A 17,465-nucleotide genomic window follows, 5' to 3' on the forward strand; every position below is an offset into this window, starting at 1 on the left:
ATCTACTTGCATCTTCATCAGCTGTGGAAATTATGGTGTCCTTGAACTCTGGCAAAGTGTAATGGTTTTTATTGCTTTATACTCGGAGATGACCCTTAGAACACTAGAAAATAGTAGAATTTAAGTACAATGCATAGCTGCAATCAAATGAGTGCCACACTTTTTCACAGGGGATGTAGCTCAGTGGTAGAGCGCATGCTGTGCATGTATGAGGCCCCGGGTTCAATCCCCGGCATCTCCATGTTTTGCAAAATGTAGATTCTTTCTTAACTCTATGTAACCTCTCCAGATCAACAAATGCATTAAAAAAAACTCTAGAGAAATTGGAAAAGTTTCAATCAAACTATGAAAAATTATTGACCAGTCTATAAAATGTGATGTTGCTCAGTGGAAGATTATATTCCCCAGAATCTGTGTTTCCTCATTGAAATAAAAGTTATCATATGATACCTACAGTATCCTTGAAATCTATACAGCAAGGTATAATTGTTATCTTTGCTCCGTGCTCTGAGTTTAACCTTAGAACAGTGGAAGTAGTAGAACTTGAGTACTATTCAGAACAGCAATCGCTCGGTATCAAAACACACCAACTCAGAGGGGATGTAGCTCAGTGGTAGAGCACATGCTTTGCATGTATGAAGCCCCGGGTTCAATCCCCGGCATCTCCATGTTTTGAAAAATATAGATTCTTACTTATCTGTATGTAACCTCTTCAGAAGAGCCCAAGACCAACAAATGCATGAATGCACTCTACAGTAATGGGCAAGAATTAACACCAATTATAAAAAATAATTGATCATTCTATTAAATGTGATGTAGCTCAGTGGTAGATTATATTCTGTGGATACTGTGTTTCCTTATTTAACCAGCAGTTACCATATCATACCTACTGACATTCTCCAAACACTGATGTCAAGTATATGGTAATTATGAAACAGAGTTTTAATTTCACTGGGAAATGTACTATAAAAGCAGTAGTTTCATAAAAGAACAAATAACAAGATACAGCAAAACTAATTGATTAAGAAGGACAGACATCTTTAAACACATTGTGAACCTATGGAGGATGGATTTGGGCTTGAATGTCAAGTAATTAGTGATCAATCAATGCATGAAAAGATAAACACATATCAACTCTGTACAAAATACCTGGTGAAGCCTTAGTCAGCAATGCCCAGGAGGCAGTCATAGCCTGCATACTATGTGCCCTTCTTCCAAGTTCTGACACTGCTGATAAAAAAGAATGTAAGACTGTCCTCTACTTGGCAATACTTGATCAATATCCATGCCATTCATTACATAAGGTAGGGGATTCTGATGATAACCCAGACTCCGGTAAAGAAGTCTAACAGCAATTTAAAGTGTGGAATGATCATCTACTTGCATCTTCATCAGCTGTGGAAATTATGGTGTCCTTGAACTCTGGCAAAGTGTAATGGTTTTTATTGCTTTATACTCGGAGATGACCCTTAGAACACTAGAAAATAGTAGAATTTAAGTACAATGCATAGCTGCAATCAAATGAGTGCCACACTTTTTCACAGGGGATGTAGCTCAGTGGTAGAGCGCATGCTGTGCATGTATGAGGCCCCGGGTTCAATCCCCGGCATCTCCATGTTTTGCAAAATGTAGATTCTTTCTTAACTCTATGTAACCTCTCCAGATCAACAAATGCATTAAAAAAAACTCTAGAGAAATTGGAAAAGTTTCAATCAAACTATGAAAAATTATTGACCAGTCTATAAAATGTGATGTTGCTCAGTGGAAGATTATATTCCCCAGAATCTGTGTTTCCTCATTGAAATAAAAGTTATCATATGATACCTACAGTATCCTTGAAATCTATACAGCAAGGTATAATTGTTATCTTTGCTCCGTGCTCTGAGTTTAACCTTAGAACAGTGGAAGTAGTAGAACTTGAGTACTATTCAGAACAGCAATCGCTCGGTATCAAAACACACCAACTCAGAGGGGATGTAGCTCAGTGGTAGAGCACATGCTTTGCATGTATGAAGCCCCGGGTTCAATCCCCGGCATCTCCATGTTTTGAAAAATATAGATTCTTACTTATCTGTATGTAACCTCTTCAGAAGAGCCCAAGACCAACAAATGCATGAATGCACTCTACAGTAATGGGCAAGAATTAACACCAATTATAAAAAATAATTGATCATTCTATTAAATGTGATGTAGCTCAGTGGTAGATTATATTCTGTGGATACTGTGTTTCCTTATTTAACCAGCAGTTACCATATCATACCTACTGACATTCTCCAAACACTGATGTCAAGTATATGGTAATTATGAAACAGAGTTTTAATTTCACTGGGAAATGTACTATAAAAGCAGTAGTTTCATAAAAGAACAAATAACAAGATACAGCAAAACTAATTGATTAAGAAGGACAGACATCTTTAAACACATTGTGAACCTATGGAGGATGGATTTGGGCTTGAATGTCAAGTAATTAGTGATCAATCAATGCATGAAAAGATAAACACATATCAACTCTGTACAAAATACCTGGTGAAGCCTTAGTCAGCAATGCCCAGGAGGCAGTCATAGCCTGCATACTATGTGCCCTTCTTCCAAGTTCTGACACTGCTGATAAAAAAGAATGTAAGACTGTCCTCTACTTGGCAATACTTGATCAATATCCATGCCATTCATTACATAAGGTAGGGGATTCTGATGATAACCCAGACTCCGGTAAAGAAGTCTAACAGCAATTTAAAGTGTGGAATGATCATCTACTTGCATCTTCATCAGCTGTGGAAATTATGGTGTCCTTGAACTCTGGCAAAGTGTAATGGTTTTTATTGCTTTATACTCGGAGATGACCCTTAGAACACTAGAAAATAGTAGAATTTAAGTACAATGCATAGCTGCAATCAAATGAGTGCCACACTTTTTCACAGGGGATGTAGCTCAGTGGTAGAGCGCATGCTGTGCATGTATGAGGCCCCGGGTTCAATCCCCGGCATCTCCATGTTTTGCAAAATGTAGATTCTTTCTTAACTCTATGTAACCTCTCCAGATCAACAAATGCATTAAAAAAAACTCTAGAGAAATTGGAAAAGTTTCAATCAAACTATGAAAAATTATTGACCAGTCTATAAAATGTGATGTTGCTCAGTGGAAGATTATATTCCCCAGAATCTGTGTTTCCTCATTGAAATAAAAGTTATCATATGATACCTACAGTATCCTTGAAATCTATACAGCAAGGTATAATTGTTATCTTTGCTCCGTGCTCTGAGTTTAACCTTAGAACAGTGGAAGTAGTAGAACTTGAGTACTATTCAGAACAGCAATCGCTCGGTATCAAAACACACCAACTCAGAGGGGATGTAGCTCAGTGGTAGAGCACATGCTTTGCATGTATGAAGCCCCGTGTTCAATCCCCGGCATCTCCATGTTTTGAAAAATATAGATTCTTACTTATCTGTATGTAACCTCTTCAGAAGAGCCCAAGACCAACAAATGCATGAATGCACTCTACAGTAATGGGCAAGAATTAACACCAATTATAAAAAATAATTGATCATTCTATTAAATGTGATGTAGCTCAGTGGTAGATTATATTCTGTGGATACTGTGTTTCCTTATTTAACCAGCAGTTACCATATCATACCTACTGACATTCTCCAAACACTGATGTCAAGTATATGGTAATTATGAAACAGAGTTTTAATTTCACTGGGAAATGTACTATAAAAGCAGTAGTTTCATAAAAGAACAAATAACAAGATACAGCAAAACTAATTGATTAAGAAGGACAGACATCTTTAAACACATTGTGAACCTATGGAGGATGGATTTGGGCTTGAATGTCAAGTAATTAGTGATCAATCAATGCATGAAAAGATAAACACATATCAACTCTGTACAAAATACCTGGTGAAGCCTTAGTCAGCAATGCCCAGGAGGCAGTCATAGCCTGCATACTATGTGCCCTTCTTCCAAGTTCTGACACTGCTGATAAAAAAGAATGTAAGACTGTCCTCTACTTGGCAATACTTGATCAATATCCATGCCATTCATTACATAAGGTAGGGGATTCTGATGATAACCCAGACTCCGGTAAAGAAGTCTAACAGCAATTTAAAGTGTGGAATGATCATCTACTTGCATCTTCATCAGCTGTGGAAATTATGGTGTCCTTGAACTCTGGCAAAGTGTAATGGTTTTTATTGCTTTATACTCGGAGATGACCCTTAGAACACTAGAAAATAGTAGAATTTAAGTACAATGCATAGCTGCAATCAAATGAGTGCCACACTTTTTCACAGGGGATGTAGCTCAGTGGTAGAGCGCATGCTGTGCATGTATGAGGCCCCGGGTTCAATCCCCGGCATCTCCATGTTTTGCAAAATGTAGATTCTTTCTTAACTCTATGTAACCTCTCCAGATCAACAAATGCATTAAAAAAAACTCTAGAGAAATTGGAAAAGTTTCAATCAAACTATGAAAAATTATTGACCAGTCTATAAAATGTGATGTTGCTCAGTGGAAGATTATATTCCCCAGAATCTGTGTTTCCTCATTGAAATAAAAGTTATCATATGATACCTACAGTATCCTTGAAATCTATACAGCAAGGTATAATTGTTATCTTTGCTCCGTGCTCTGAGTTTAACCTTAGAACAGTGGAAGTAGTAGAACTTGAGTACTATGCAGAACAGCAATCGCTCGGTATCAAAACACACCAACTCAGAGGGGATGTAGCTCAGTGGTAGAGCACATGCTTTGCATGTATGAGGCCCTGGGTTCAATCCCCAGCATCTCCATGTTTTGAATAATATAGATTCTTAATTATGTGTATGTAACCTCTTCAGAAGAGCCCAAGACCAACAAATGCATGAATGCACTCTACAGTAATGGGCAAGAATTAACACCAATTATAAAAAATAATTGATCATTCTATTAAAAGTGATGTAGCTCAGTGGTAGATTATATTCTGTGGATACTGTGTTTCCTTATTTAACCAGCAGTTACCATATCATACCTACTGACATTCTCCAAACACTGATGTCAAGTATATGGTAATTATGAAACAGAGTTTTAATTTCACTGGGAAATGTACTATAAAAGCAGTAGTTTCATAAAAGAACAAATCACACGATACAGCAAAACTAATTGATTAAGAAGGACAGACATCTTTAAACACATTGTGAACCTATGGAGGATGGATTTGGGCTTGAATGTCAAGTAATTAGTGATCAATCAATGCATGAAAAGATAAACACATATCAACTCTGTACAAAATACCTGGTGAAGCCTTAGTCAGCAATGCCCAGGAGGCAGTCATAGCCTGCATCCTATGTGCCCTTCTTCCAAGTTCTGACACTGCTGATAAAACAGAATGTAAGACTGTCCTCTACTTGGCAATACTTGATCAATATCCATGCCATTCATTACATAAGGTAGGGGATTCTGATGATAACCCAGACTCCGGTGAAGAAGTCTAACAGCAATTTAAAGTGTGGAATGATCATCTACTTGCATCCTCATCAGCTGTGGAAATTATGGTGTCCTTGAACTCTGGCAAAGTCTAATGGTTTTTATTGCTATATACTCGTAGATGACCCTTAGAACACTAGAAAATAGTAGAACTTAAGTACAATGCAAAGCTGCAATCGAATGAGTGCCATACTTTTTCACAGGGGATGTAGCTCAGTGGTAGAGCGCATGCTTTGCATGTATGAGGCCCTGGGTTCAATCCCCGGCATCTCCATGTTTTGCAAAATGTAGATTCTTTCTTAACTCTATGTAACCTCTCCAGATCAACAAATGCATTAAAAAAACTCTAGAGAAATTGGAAAAGTTTCAATCAAACTATGAAAAATTATTGACCAGTCTATAAAATGTGATGTTGCTCAGTGGAAGATTATATTCCCCAGAATCTGTGTTTCCTCATTGAAATAAAAGTTATCATATGATACCTACAGTATCCTTGAAATCTATACAGCAAGGTATAATTGTTATCTTTGCTCCGTGCTCTGAGTTTAACCTTAGAACAGTGGAAGTAGTAGAACTTGAGTACTATGCAGAACAGCAATCGCTCGGTATCAAAACACAGCAACTCAGAGGGGATGTAGCTCAGTGGTAGAGCGCATGCTTTACATGTATGAGGCCCCAGGTTCAATCCCCAGCATCTCCATGTTTTGCAAAATATAGATTCTTACTTATCTGTATGTAACCTCTTCAGAAGAGCCCAAGACCAACAAATGCATGAATGCACTCTACAGTAATGGGCAAGAATTAACACCAATTATGAAAAATAATTGATCATTCTATTAAATGTGATGTAGCTCAGTGGTAGATTATATTCTGTGGATACTGTGTTTCCTTATTTAACCGGCAGTTACCATATCATACCTACTGACATTCTCCAAACACTGATGTCAAGTATATGGTAATTATGAAACAGAGTTTAATTTTCACTGGGAAATGAACTCTAAAAGCAGTAGTTTCATAAAAGAACAAATCACACGATACAGCAAAACTAATTGATTAAGAAGGACAGACATCTTTAAACACATTGTGAACCTATGGAGGATGGATTTGGGCTTGAATGTCAAGTAATTAGTGATCAATCAATACATGAAAAGATAAACACATATCAACTCTGTACAAAATACCTGGTGAAGCCTTAGTCAGCAATGCCCAGGAGGCAGTCATAGCCTGTATCCTATGTGCCCTTCTTCCAAGTTCTGACACTGCTGATAAAACAGAATGTAAGACTGTCCTCTACTTGGCAATACTTGATCAATATCCATGCCATTCATTACATAAGGTAGGGGATTCTGATGATAACCCAGACTCCGGTGAAGAAGTCTAACAGCAATTTAAAGTGTGGAATGATCATCTACTTGCATCCTCATCAGCTGTGGAAACTATGGTGTCCTTGAACTCTGGCAAAGTGTAATGGTTTTTATTGCTTTATACTCTGAGATGACCCTTAGAACACTAGAAAATAGTAGAACTTGAGTACAATGCAAAGCTGCAATCGAATGAGTACCACACTTTTTCACAGGGGATGTAGCTCAGTGGTAGAGCGCATGCTTTGCATGTATGAGGCCCCGGGTTCAATCCCCGGCATCTCCATGTTTTGCAAAATGTAGATTCTTTCTTAACTCTATGTAACCTCTCCAGATCAACAAATGCATTAAAATACTCTAGAGAAATTGGAAAAGTTTCAATCAAACTATGAAAAATTATTGACCAGTCTATAAAATGTGATGTTGCTCAGTGGTAGATAATATTCCCCAGAATCTGTGTTTCCTCATTGAAATAAAAGTTATCATATGATACCTACAGTATCCTTGAAATCTATACAGCAAGGTATAATTGTTATCTTTGCTCCGTGCTCTGAGTTTAACCTTAGAACAGTGGAAGTACTAGAACTTGAGTACTATGCAGAACAGCAATCGCTCGGTATCAAAACACACCAACTCAAAGGGGATGTAGCTCAGTGGTAGAGTACATGCTTTGCATGTATGAGGCCCCGGGTTCAATCCCTGGCATCTCCATGTTTTGCAAAATATAGAGTCTTACTTATCTGTATGTAACCTCTTCAGAAGAGCCCAAGACCAACAAATGCATGAATGCACTCTACAGTAATGGGCAAGAATTAACACCAATTATAAAAAATAATTGATCATTCTATTAAATGTGATGTAGCTCAGTGGTAGATTATATTCTGTGGATACTGTGTTTCCTTATTTAACCAGCAGTTACCATATCATACCTACTGACATTCTCCAAACACTGATGTCAAGTATATGGTAATTATGAAACAGAGTTTTAATTTCACTGGGAAATGAACTATAAAAGCAGTAGTTTCATAAAAGAACAAATCACACGATACAGCAAAACTAATTGATTAAGAAGGACAGACATCTTTAAACACATTGTGAACCTATGGAGGATGGATTTGGGCTTGAATGTCAAGTAATTAGTGATCAATCAATACATGAAAAGATAAACACATATCAACTCTGTACAAAATACCTGGTGAAGCCTTAGTCAGCAATGCCCAGGAGGCAGTCATAGCCTGTATCCTATGTGCCCTTCTTCCAAGTTCTGACACTGCTGATAAAACAGAATGTAAGACTGTCCTCTACTTGGCAATACTTGATCAATATCCATGCCATTCATTACATAAGGTAGGGGATTCTGATGATAACCCAGACTCCGGTGAAGAAGTCTAACAGCAATTTAAAGTGTGGAATGATCATCTACTTGCATCCTCATCAGCTGTGGAAACTATGGTGTCCTTGAACTCTGGCAAAGTGTAATGGTTTTTATTGCTTTATACTCTGAGATGACCCTTAGAACACTAGAAAATAGTAGAACTTGAGTACAATGCAAAGCTGCAATCGAATGAGTACTACACTTTTTCACAGGGGATGTAGCTCAGTGGTAGAGCGCATGCTTTGCATGTATGAGGCCCCGGGTTCAATCCCCGGCATCTCCATGTTTTGCAAAATGTAGATTCTTTCTTAACTCTATGTAACCTCTCCAGATCAACAAATGCATTAAAATACTCTAGAGAAATTGGAAAAGTTTCAATCAAACTATGAAAAATTATTGACCAGTCTATAAAATGTGATGTTGCTCAGTGGTAGATTATATTCCCCAGAATCTGTGTTTCCTCATTGAAATAAAAGTTATCATATGATACCTACAGTATCCTTGAAATCTATACAGCAAGGTATAATTGTTATCTTTGCTCCGTGCTCTGAGTTTAACCTTAGAACAGTGGAAGTAGTAGAACTTGAGTACTATGTAGAACAGCAATCGCTCGGTATCAAAACACACCAACTCAAAGGGGATGTAGCTCAGTGGTAGAGCGCATGCTTTGCATGTATGAGGCCCCGGGTTCAATCCCTGGCATCTCCATGTTTTGCAAAATATAGAGTCTTACTTATCTGTATGTAACCTCTTCAGAAGAGCCCAAGACCAACAAATGCATGAATGCACTCTACAGTAATGGGCAAGAATTAACACCAATTATGAAAAATAATTGATTATTCTATTAAATGTGATGTAGCTCAGTGGTAGATTATATTCTGTGGATACTGTGTTTCCTTATTTAACCAGCAGTTACCATATCATACCTACTGACATTCTCCAAACACTGATGTCAAGTATATGGTAATTATGAAACAGAGTTTTAATTTCACTGGGAAATGAAATATAAAAGCAGTAGTTTCATAAAAGAACAAATCACACGATACAGCAAAACTAATTGATTAAGAAGGACAGACATCTTTAAACACATTGTGAACCTATGGAGGATGGATTTGGGCTTGAATGTCAAGTAATTAGTGATCAATCAATGCATGAAAAGATAAACACATATCAACTCTGTACAAAATACCTGGTGAAGCCTTAGTCAGCAATGCCCAGGAGGCAGTCATAGCCTGTATCCTATGTGCCCTTCTTCCAAGTTCTGACACTGCTGATAAAACAGAATGTAAGACTGTCCTCTACTTGGCAATACTTGATCAATATCCATGCCATTCATTACATAAGGTAGGGGATTCTGATGATAACCCAGACTCCGGTGAAGAAGTCTAACAGCAATTTAAAGTGTGGAATGATCATCTACTTGCATCCTCATCAGCTGTGGAAACTATGGTGTCCTTGAACTCTGGCAAAGTGTAATGGTTTTTATTGCTTTATACTCTGAGATGACCCTTAGAACACTAGAAAATAGTAGAACTTGAGTACAATGCAAAGCTGCAATCGAATGAGTACCACACTTTTTCACAGGGGATGTAGCTCAGTGGTAGAGCGCATGCTTTGCATGTATGAGGCCCCGGGTTCAATCCCCGGCATCTCCATGTTTTGCAAAATGTAGATTCTTTCTTAACTCTATGTAACCTCTCCAGATCAACAAATGCATTAAAATACTCTAGAGAAATTGGAAAAGTTTCAATCAAACTATGAAAAATTATTGACCAGTCTATAAAATGTGATGTTGCTCAGTGGTAGATTATATTCCCCAGAATCTGTGTTTCCTCATTGAAATAAAAGTTATCATATGATACCTACAGTATCCTTGAAATCTATACAGCAAGGTATAATTGTTATCTTTGCTCCGTGCTCTGAGTTTAACCTTAGAACAGTGGAAGTAGTAGAACTTGAGTACTATGCAGAACAGCAATCGCTCGGTATCAAAACACACCAACTCAAAGGGGATGTAGCGCAGTGGTAGAGCGCATGCTTTGCATGTATGAGGCCCCATGTTCAATCACCGGCATCTCCATGTTTTGCAAAATATAGATTCTTACTTATCTGTATGTAACCTCTTCAGAAGAGCCCAAGACCAACAAATGCATGAATGCACTCTACAGTAATGGGCAAGAATTAACACCAATTATGAAAAATAATTGATCATTCTATTAAATGTGATGTAGTTCAGTGGTAGATTATATTCTGTGGATACTGTGTTTCCTTATTTAACCAGCAGTTACCATATCATACCTATTGACATTCTCCAAACACTGATGTCAAGTATATGGTAATTATGAAACAGAGTTTTAATTTCACTGGGAAATGAACTATAAAAGCAGTAGTTTCATAAAAGAACAAATCACACGATACAGCAAAACTAATTGATTAAGAAGGACAGACATCTTTAAACACATTGTGAACCTATGGAGGATGGATTTGGGCTTGAATGTCAAGTAATTAGTGATCAATCAATACATGAAAAGATAAACACATATCAACTCTGTACAAAATACCTGGTGAAGCCTTAGTCAGCAATGCCCAGGAGGCAGTCATAGCCTGTATCCTATGTGCCCTTCTTCCAAGTTCTGACACTGCTGATAAAACAGAATGTAAGACTGTCCTCTACTTGGCAATACTTGATCAATATCCATGCCATTCATTACATAAGGTAGGGGATTCTGATGATAACCCAGACTCCGGTGAAGAAGTCTAACAGCAATTTAAAGTGTGGAATGATCATCTACTTGCATCCTCATCAGCTGTGGAAACTATGGTGTCCTTGAACTCTGGCAAAGTGTAATGGTTTTTATTGCTTTATACTCTGAGATGACCCTTAGAACACTAGAAAATAGTAGAACTTGAGTACAATGCAAAGCTGCAATCGAATGAGTACCACACTTTTTCACAGGGGATGTAGCTCAGTGGTAGAGTGCATGCTTTGCATGTATGAGGCCCCGGGTTCAATCCCTGGCATCTCCATGTTTTGCAAAATGTAGATTCTTTCTTAACTCTATGTAACCTCTCCAGATCAACAAATGCATTAAAATACTCTAGAGAAATTGGAAAAGTTTCAATCAAACTGTGAAAAATTATTGACCAGTCTATAAAATGTGATGTTGCTCAGTGGTAGATTATATTCCCCAGAATCTGTGTTTCCTCATTGAAACAAAAGTTATCATATGATACCTACAGTATCCTTGAAATCTATACAGCAAGGTATAATTGTTATGTTTGCTCCGTGCTCTGAGTTTAACCTTAGAACAGTGGAAGTAGTAGAACTTGAGTACTATGCAGAACAGCAATCACTCGGTATCAAAACGCACCAACTCAAAGGGGATGTAGCTCAGTGGTAGAGCGCATGCTTTGCATGTATAAGGTCCCGGGTTCAATCCCCGGCATCTCCATGTTTTGCAAAATATAGAGTCTTACTTATCTGTATGTAACCTCTTCAGAAGAGCCCAAGACCAACAAATGCATGAATGCACTCTACAGTAATGGGCAAGAATTAACACCAATTATGAAAAATAATTGATCATTCTATTAAATGTGATATAGCTCAGTGGTAGATTATATTCTGTGGATACTGTGTTTCCTTATTTAACCAGCAGTTACCATATCATACCTACTGACATTCTCCAAACACTGATGTCAAGTATATGGTAATTATGAAACAGAGTTTTAAATTCACTGGGAAATGAACTATAAAAGCAGTAGTTTCATAAAAGAACAAATCACACGATACAGCAAAACTAATTGATTAAGAAGGACAGACATCTTTAAACACATTGTGAACCTATGGAGGATGGATTTGGGCTTGAATGTCAAGTAATTAGTGATCAATCAATGCATGAAAAGATAAACACATATCAACTCTGTACAAAATACCTGGTGAAGCCTTAGTCAGCAATGCCCAGGAGGCAGTCATAGCCGGTATCCTATGTGCCCTTCTTCCAAGTTCTGACACTGCTGATAAAACAGAATGTAAGACTGTCCTCTACTTGGCAAAACTTGATCAATATCCATGCCATTCATTACATAAGGTAGGGGATTATGATGATAACCCAGACTCCGGTGAAGAAGTCTAACAGCAATTTAAAGTGTGGAATGATCATCTACTTGCATCCTCATCAGCTGTGGAAACTATGGTGTCCTTGAACTCTGGCAAAGTGTAATGGTTTTTATTGCTTTATACTCTGAGATGACCCTTAGAACACTACAAAATAGTAGAACTTGAGTACAATGCAAAGCTGCAATCGAATGAGTACCACACTTTTTTACAGGGGATGTAGCTCAGTGGTAGAGCGCATGCTTTGCATGTATGAGGCCCCGGGTTCAATCCCCGGCATCTCCATGTTTTGCAAAATGTAGATTCTTTCTTAACTCTATGTAACCTCTCCAGATCAACAAATGCATTAAAATACTCAAGAGAAATTGGAAAAGTTTCAATCAAACTGTGAAAAATTATTGACCAGTCTATAAAATGTGATGTTGCTCAGTGGTAGATTATATTCCCCAGAATCTGTGTTTCCTCATTGAAACAAAAGTTATCATATGATACCTACAGTATCCTTGAAATCTATACAGCAAGGTATAATTGTTATGTTTGCTCCGTGCTCTGAGTTTAACCTTAGAACAGTGGAAGTAGTAGAACTTGAGTACTATGCAGAAGAGCAATTGCTCGGTATCAAAACACACTAACTCAAAGGGGATGTAGCTTAGTGGTAGAGCGCATGCTTTGCATGTATGAGGCCCCGGATTCAATCCCTGGCATCTCCATGTTTTGCAAAATGTAGATTCTTTCTTAACTCTATGTAACCTCTCCAGATCAACAAATGCATTAAAATACTCTAGAGAAATTGGAAAAGTTTCAATCAAACTGTGAAAAATTATTGACCAGTCTATAAAATGTGATGTTGCTCAGTGGTAGATTATATTCCCCAGAATCTGTGTTTCCTCATTGAAATAAAAGTTATCATATGATACCTACAGTATCCTTGAAATTTATACAGCATGGTATAATTGTTATCTTTGCTCCGTGCTCTGAGTTTAACCTTAGAACAGTGGAAGTAGTAGAACTTGAGTACTATGCAGAACAGCAATCGCTCGGTATCAAAACACACCAACTCAAAGGGGATGTAGCTCAGTGGTAGAGCGCATGCTTTACATGTATGAGGCCCCGGGTTCAATTCCCAGCATCTCCATGTTTTGCAAAATATAGATTCTTACTTATCTGTATGTAACCTCTTCAGAAGAGCCCAAGACCAACAAATGCATGAATGCACTCTACAGTAATGGGCAAGAATTAACACCAATTATGAAAAATAATTGATCATTCTATTAAATGTGATGTAGCTCAGTGGTAGATTATATTCTGTGGATACTGTGTTTCCTTATTTAACCGGGAATTACCATATCATACCTACTGACATTCTCCAAACACTGATGTCAAGTATATGGTAATTATGAAACAGAGTTTAATTTTCACTGGGAAATGAACTATAAAAGCAGTAGTTTCATAAAAGAACAAATCACACGATACAGCAAAACTAATTGATTAAGAAGGACAGACATCTTTAAACACATTGTGAACCTATGGAGGATGGATTTGGGCTTGAATGTCAAGTAATTAGTGATCAATCAATACATGAAAAGATAAACACATATCAACTCTGTACAAAATACCTGGTGAAGCCTTAGTCAGCAATGCCCAGGAGGCAGTCATAGCCTGTATCCTATGTGCCCTTCTTCCAAGTTCTGACACTGCTGATAAAACAGAATATAAGACTGTCCTCTACTTGGCAATACTTGATCAATATCCATGCCATTCATTACATAAGGTAGGGGATTCTGATGATAACCCAGACTCCGGTGAAGAAGTCTAACAGCAATTTAAAGTGTGGAATGATCATCTACTTGCATCCTCATCAGCTGTGGAAACTATGGTGTCCTTGAACTCTGGCAAAGTGTAATGGTTTTTATTGCTTTATACTCTGAGATGACCATTAGAACACTAGAAAATAGTAGAACTTGAGTACAATGCAAAGCTGCAATCGAATGAGTACCACACTTTTTCACAGGGGATGTAGCTCAGTAGTAGAGCGCATGCTTTGCATGTATGAGGCCCCGGGTTCAATCCCCGGCATCTCCATGTTTTGCAAAATATAGAGTCTTACTTATCTGTATGTAACCTCTTCAGAAGAGCCCAAGACCAACAAATGCATGAATGCACTCTACAGTAATGGGCAAGAATTAACACCAATTATGAAAAATAATTGATCATTCTATTAAATGTGATGTAGCTCAGTGGTAGATTATATTCTGTGGATACTGTGTTTCCTTATTTAACCAGCAGTTACCATATCATACCTACTGACATTCTCCAAACACTGATGTCAAGTATATGGTAATTATGAAACAGAGTTTTAATTTCACTGGGAAATGAACTATAAAAGCAGTAGTTTCATAAAAGAACAAATCACACGATACAGCAAAACTAATTGATTAAGAAGGACAGACATCTTTAAACACATTGTGAACCTATGGAGGATGGATTTGGGCTTGAATGTCAAGTAATTAGTGATCAATCAATGCATGAAAAGATAAACACATATCAACTCTGTACAAAATACCTGGTGAAGCCTTAGTCAGCAATGCCCAGGAGGCAGTCATAGCCTGTATCCTATGTGCCCTTCTTCCAAGTTCTGACACTGCTGATAAAACAGAATGTAAGACTGTCCTCTACTTGGCAATACTTGATCAATATCCATGCCATTCATTACATAAGGTTGGGGATTCTGATGATAACCCAGACTCCGGTGAAGAAGTCTAACAGCAATTTAAAGTGTGGAATGATCATCTACTTGCATCCTCATCAGCTGTGGAAACTATGGTGTCCTTGAACTCTGGCAAAGTGTAATGGTTTTTTATTGCTTTATACTCTGAGATGACCCTTAGAACACTAGAAAATAGTAGAACTTGAGTACAATGCAAAGCTGCAATCGAATGAGTACCACACTTTTTCACAGAGGATGTAGCTCAGTGGTAGAGCGCATGCTTTGCATGTATGAGGCCCCTGGTTCAATCTCCATGTTTTGCAAAATGTAGATTCTTTCTTAACTCTATGTAACCTCTCCAGATCAACAAATGCATTAAAATACTCTAGAGAAATTGGAAAAGTTTCAATCAAACTGTGAAAAATTATTGACCAGTCTACAAAATGTGATGTTGTTCAGTGGTAGATTATATTCCCCAGAATCTGTGTTTCCTCATTGAAATAAAAATTATCATATGATACCTACAGTATCCTTGAAATCTATACAGCAAGGTATAATTGTTATCTTTGCTCCGTGCTCTGAGTTTAACCTTAGAACAGTGGAAGTAGTAGAACTTGAGTACTATGCAGAACAGCAATCGCTCGGTATCAAAACACACCAACTCAAAGGGGATGTAGCTCAGTGGTAGAGTGCATGCTTTACATGTATGAGGCCCCGAGTTCTATCCCCAGCATCTCAATGTTTTGCAAAATATAGATTCTTACTTATCTGTATGTAACCTCTTCAGAAGAGCCCAAGACCAACAAATGCATGAATGCACTCTACAGTAATGGGCAAGAATTAACACCAATTATGAAAAATAATTGATCATTCTATTAAATGTGATGTAGCTCAGTGGTAGATTATATTCTGTGGATACTGTGTTTCCTTATTTAACCGGCAGTTACCATATCATACCTACTGACATTCTCCAAACACTGATGTCAAGTATATGGTAATTATGAAACAGAGTTTAATTTTCACTGGGAAATGAACTATAAAAGCAGTAGTTTCATAAAAGAACAAATCACACGATACAGCAAAACTAATTGATTAAGAAGGACAGACATCTTTAAACACATTGTGAACCTATGGAGGATGGATTTGGGCTTGAATGTCAAGTAATTAGTGATCAATCAATGCATGAAAAGATAAACACATATCAACTCTGTACAAAATACCTGGTGAAGCCTTAGTCAGCAATGCCCAGGAGGCAGTCATAGCCTGTATCCTATGTGCCCTTCTTCCAAGTTCTGACACTGCTGATAAAACAGAATGTAAGACTGTCCTCTACTTGGCAATACTTGATCAATATCCATGCCATTCATTACATAAGGTAGGGGATTCTGATGATAACCCAGACTCCGGTGAAGAAGTCTAACAGCAATTTAAAGTGTGGAATGATCATCTACTTGCATCCTCATCAGCTGTGGAAACTATGGTGTCCTTGAACTCTGGCAAAGTGTAATGGTTTTTATTGCTTTATACTCTGAGATGACCCTTAGAACACTAGAAAATAGTAGAACTTGAGTACAATGCAAAGCTGCAATCGAATGAGTACCACACTTTTTCACAGGGGATGTAGCTCAGTGGTAGAGCGCATGCTTTGCATGTATGAGGCCCCGGGTTCAATCCCCGGCATCTCCATGTTTTGCAAAATGTAGATTCTTTCTTAACTCTATGTAACCTCTCCAGATCAACAAATGCATTAAAATACTCTAGAGAAATTGGAAAAGTTTCAATCAAACTATGAAAAATTATTGACCAGTCTATAAAATGTGATGTTGCTCAGTGGTAGATTATATTCCCCAGAATCTGTGTTTCCTCATTGAAATAAAAGTTATCATATGATACCTACAGTATCCTTGAAATCTATACAGCAAGGTATAATTGTTATCTTTGCTCCGTGCTCTGAGTTTAACCTTAGAACAGTGGAAGTAGTAGAACTTGAGTACTATGCAGAACAGCAATCGCTCGGTATCAAAACACACCAACTCAAAGGGGATGTAGCGCAGTGGTAGAGCGCATGCTTTGCATGTATGAGGCCCCATGTTCAATCACCGGCATCTCCATGTTTTGCAAAATATAGATTCTTACTTATCTGTATGTAACCTCTTCAGAAGAGCCCAAGACCAACAAATGCATGAATGCACTCTACAGTAATGGGCAAGAATTAACACCAATTATGAAAAATAATTGATCATTCTATTAAATGTGATGTAGTTCAGTGGTAGATTATATTCTGTGGATACTGTGTTTCCTTATTTAACCAGCAGTTACCATATCATACCTATTGACATTCTCCAAACACTGATGTCAAGTATATGGTAATTATGAAACAGAGTTTTAATTTCACTGGGAAATGAACTATAAAAGCAGTAGTTTCATAAAAGAACAAATCACACG

At 37.6% G+C, this 17,465-nt stretch overlaps 22 non-coding genes across 22 annotated transcripts; all 22 read left to right on the forward strand.

The window, feature by feature from the left end:
* The first annotated feature begins 169 nt into the window (after nucleotides 1–169).
* Nucleotides 170–241, forward strand: TRNAA-UGC (transfer RNA alanine (anticodon UGC)). Its single transcript has one exon. It is a non-coding gene; the product is annotated as a tRNA-Ala (tRNA).
* Nucleotides 242–596: 355 nt separating this feature from the next.
* Nucleotides 597–668, forward strand: TRNAA-UGC (transfer RNA alanine (anticodon UGC)). Its single transcript has one exon. It is a non-coding gene; the product is annotated as a tRNA-Ala (tRNA).
* Nucleotides 669–1,543: 875 nt separating this feature from the next.
* On the forward strand, nucleotides 1,544–1,615 carry TRNAA-UGC (transfer RNA alanine (anticodon UGC)). Its single transcript has one exon. It is a non-coding gene; the product is annotated as a tRNA-Ala (tRNA).
* A 355-nt stretch (nucleotides 1,616–1,970) lies between these two features.
* Nucleotides 1,971–2,042, forward strand: TRNAA-UGC (transfer RNA alanine (anticodon UGC)). The gene has a single exon. It is a non-coding gene; the product is annotated as a tRNA-Ala (tRNA).
* An 875-nt stretch (nucleotides 2,043–2,917) lies between these two features.
* TRNAA-UGC (transfer RNA alanine (anticodon UGC)) lies at nucleotides 2,918–2,989 on the forward strand. Its single transcript has one exon. It is a non-coding gene; the product is annotated as a tRNA-Ala (tRNA).
* Nucleotides 2,990–3,344: 355 nt separating this feature from the next.
* On the forward strand, nucleotides 3,345–3,416 carry TRNAA-UGC (transfer RNA alanine (anticodon UGC)). Its single transcript has one exon. It is a non-coding gene; the product is annotated as a tRNA-Ala (tRNA).
* An 875-nt stretch (nucleotides 3,417–4,291) lies between these two features.
* Nucleotides 4,292–4,363, forward strand: TRNAA-UGC (transfer RNA alanine (anticodon UGC)). The gene has a single exon. It is a non-coding gene; the product is annotated as a tRNA-Ala (tRNA).
* A 355-nt stretch (nucleotides 4,364–4,718) lies between these two features.
* TRNAA-UGC (transfer RNA alanine (anticodon UGC)) lies at nucleotides 4,719–4,790 on the forward strand. The gene has a single exon. It is a non-coding gene; the product is annotated as a tRNA-Ala (tRNA).
* Nucleotides 4,791–5,665: 875 nt separating this feature from the next.
* Nucleotides 5,666–5,737, forward strand: TRNAA-UGC (transfer RNA alanine (anticodon UGC)). Its single transcript has one exon. It is a non-coding gene; the product is annotated as a tRNA-Ala (tRNA).
* A 354-nt stretch (nucleotides 5,738–6,091) lies between these two features.
* Nucleotides 6,092–6,163, forward strand: TRNAV-UAC (transfer RNA valine (anticodon UAC)). The gene has a single exon. It is a non-coding gene; the product is annotated as a tRNA-Val (tRNA).
* An 875-nt stretch (nucleotides 6,164–7,038) lies between these two features.
* On the forward strand, nucleotides 7,039–7,110 carry TRNAA-UGC (transfer RNA alanine (anticodon UGC)). The gene has a single exon. It is a non-coding gene; the product is annotated as a tRNA-Ala (tRNA).
* A 353-nt stretch (nucleotides 7,111–7,463) lies between these two features.
* Nucleotides 7,464–7,535, forward strand: TRNAA-UGC (transfer RNA alanine (anticodon UGC)). The gene has a single exon. It is a non-coding gene; the product is annotated as a tRNA-Ala (tRNA).
* Nucleotides 7,536–8,410: 875 nt separating this feature from the next.
* TRNAA-UGC (transfer RNA alanine (anticodon UGC)) lies at nucleotides 8,411–8,482 on the forward strand. Its single transcript has one exon. It is a non-coding gene; the product is annotated as a tRNA-Ala (tRNA).
* Nucleotides 8,483–8,835: 353 nt separating this feature from the next.
* TRNAA-UGC (transfer RNA alanine (anticodon UGC)) lies at nucleotides 8,836–8,907 on the forward strand. Its single transcript has one exon. It is a non-coding gene; the product is annotated as a tRNA-Ala (tRNA).
* An 875-nt stretch (nucleotides 8,908–9,782) lies between these two features.
* TRNAA-UGC (transfer RNA alanine (anticodon UGC)) lies at nucleotides 9,783–9,854 on the forward strand. Its single transcript has one exon. It is a non-coding gene; the product is annotated as a tRNA-Ala (tRNA).
* Nucleotides 9,855–11,154: 1,300 nt separating this feature from the next.
* Nucleotides 11,155–11,226, forward strand: TRNAA-UGC (transfer RNA alanine (anticodon UGC)). The gene has a single exon. It is a non-coding gene; the product is annotated as a tRNA-Ala (tRNA).
* A 353-nt stretch (nucleotides 11,227–11,579) lies between these two features.
* On the forward strand, nucleotides 11,580–11,651 carry TRNAA-UGC (transfer RNA alanine (anticodon UGC)). Its single transcript has one exon. It is a non-coding gene; the product is annotated as a tRNA-Ala (tRNA).
* An 875-nt stretch (nucleotides 11,652–12,526) lies between these two features.
* Nucleotides 12,527–12,598, forward strand: TRNAA-UGC (transfer RNA alanine (anticodon UGC)). Its single transcript has one exon. It is a non-coding gene; the product is annotated as a tRNA-Ala (tRNA).
* Nucleotides 12,599–12,951: 353 nt separating this feature from the next.
* On the forward strand, nucleotides 12,952–13,023 carry TRNAA-UGC (transfer RNA alanine (anticodon UGC)). The gene has a single exon. It is a non-coding gene; the product is annotated as a tRNA-Ala (tRNA).
* Nucleotides 13,024–13,376: 353 nt separating this feature from the next.
* Nucleotides 13,377–13,448, forward strand: TRNAV-UAC (transfer RNA valine (anticodon UAC)). Its single transcript has one exon. It is a non-coding gene; the product is annotated as a tRNA-Val (tRNA).
* An 875-nt stretch (nucleotides 13,449–14,323) lies between these two features.
* On the forward strand, nucleotides 14,324–14,395 carry TRNAA-UGC (transfer RNA alanine (anticodon UGC)). The gene has a single exon. It is a non-coding gene; the product is annotated as a tRNA-Ala (tRNA).
* Nucleotides 14,396–16,634: 2,239 nt separating this feature from the next.
* TRNAA-UGC (transfer RNA alanine (anticodon UGC)) lies at nucleotides 16,635–16,706 on the forward strand. The gene has a single exon. It is a non-coding gene; the product is annotated as a tRNA-Ala (tRNA).
* Nucleotides 16,707–17,465: the final 759 nt, after the last annotated feature.

The sequence above is a fragment of the Pseudophryne corroboree genome, chromosome 4 (assembly GCF_028390025.1).
Source record: "Pseudophryne corroboree isolate aPseCor3 chromosome 4, aPseCor3.hap2, whole genome shotgun sequence".
Taxonomy (NCBI): domain Eukaryota; kingdom Metazoa; phylum Chordata; class Amphibia; order Anura; family Myobatrachidae; genus Pseudophryne; species Pseudophryne corroboree.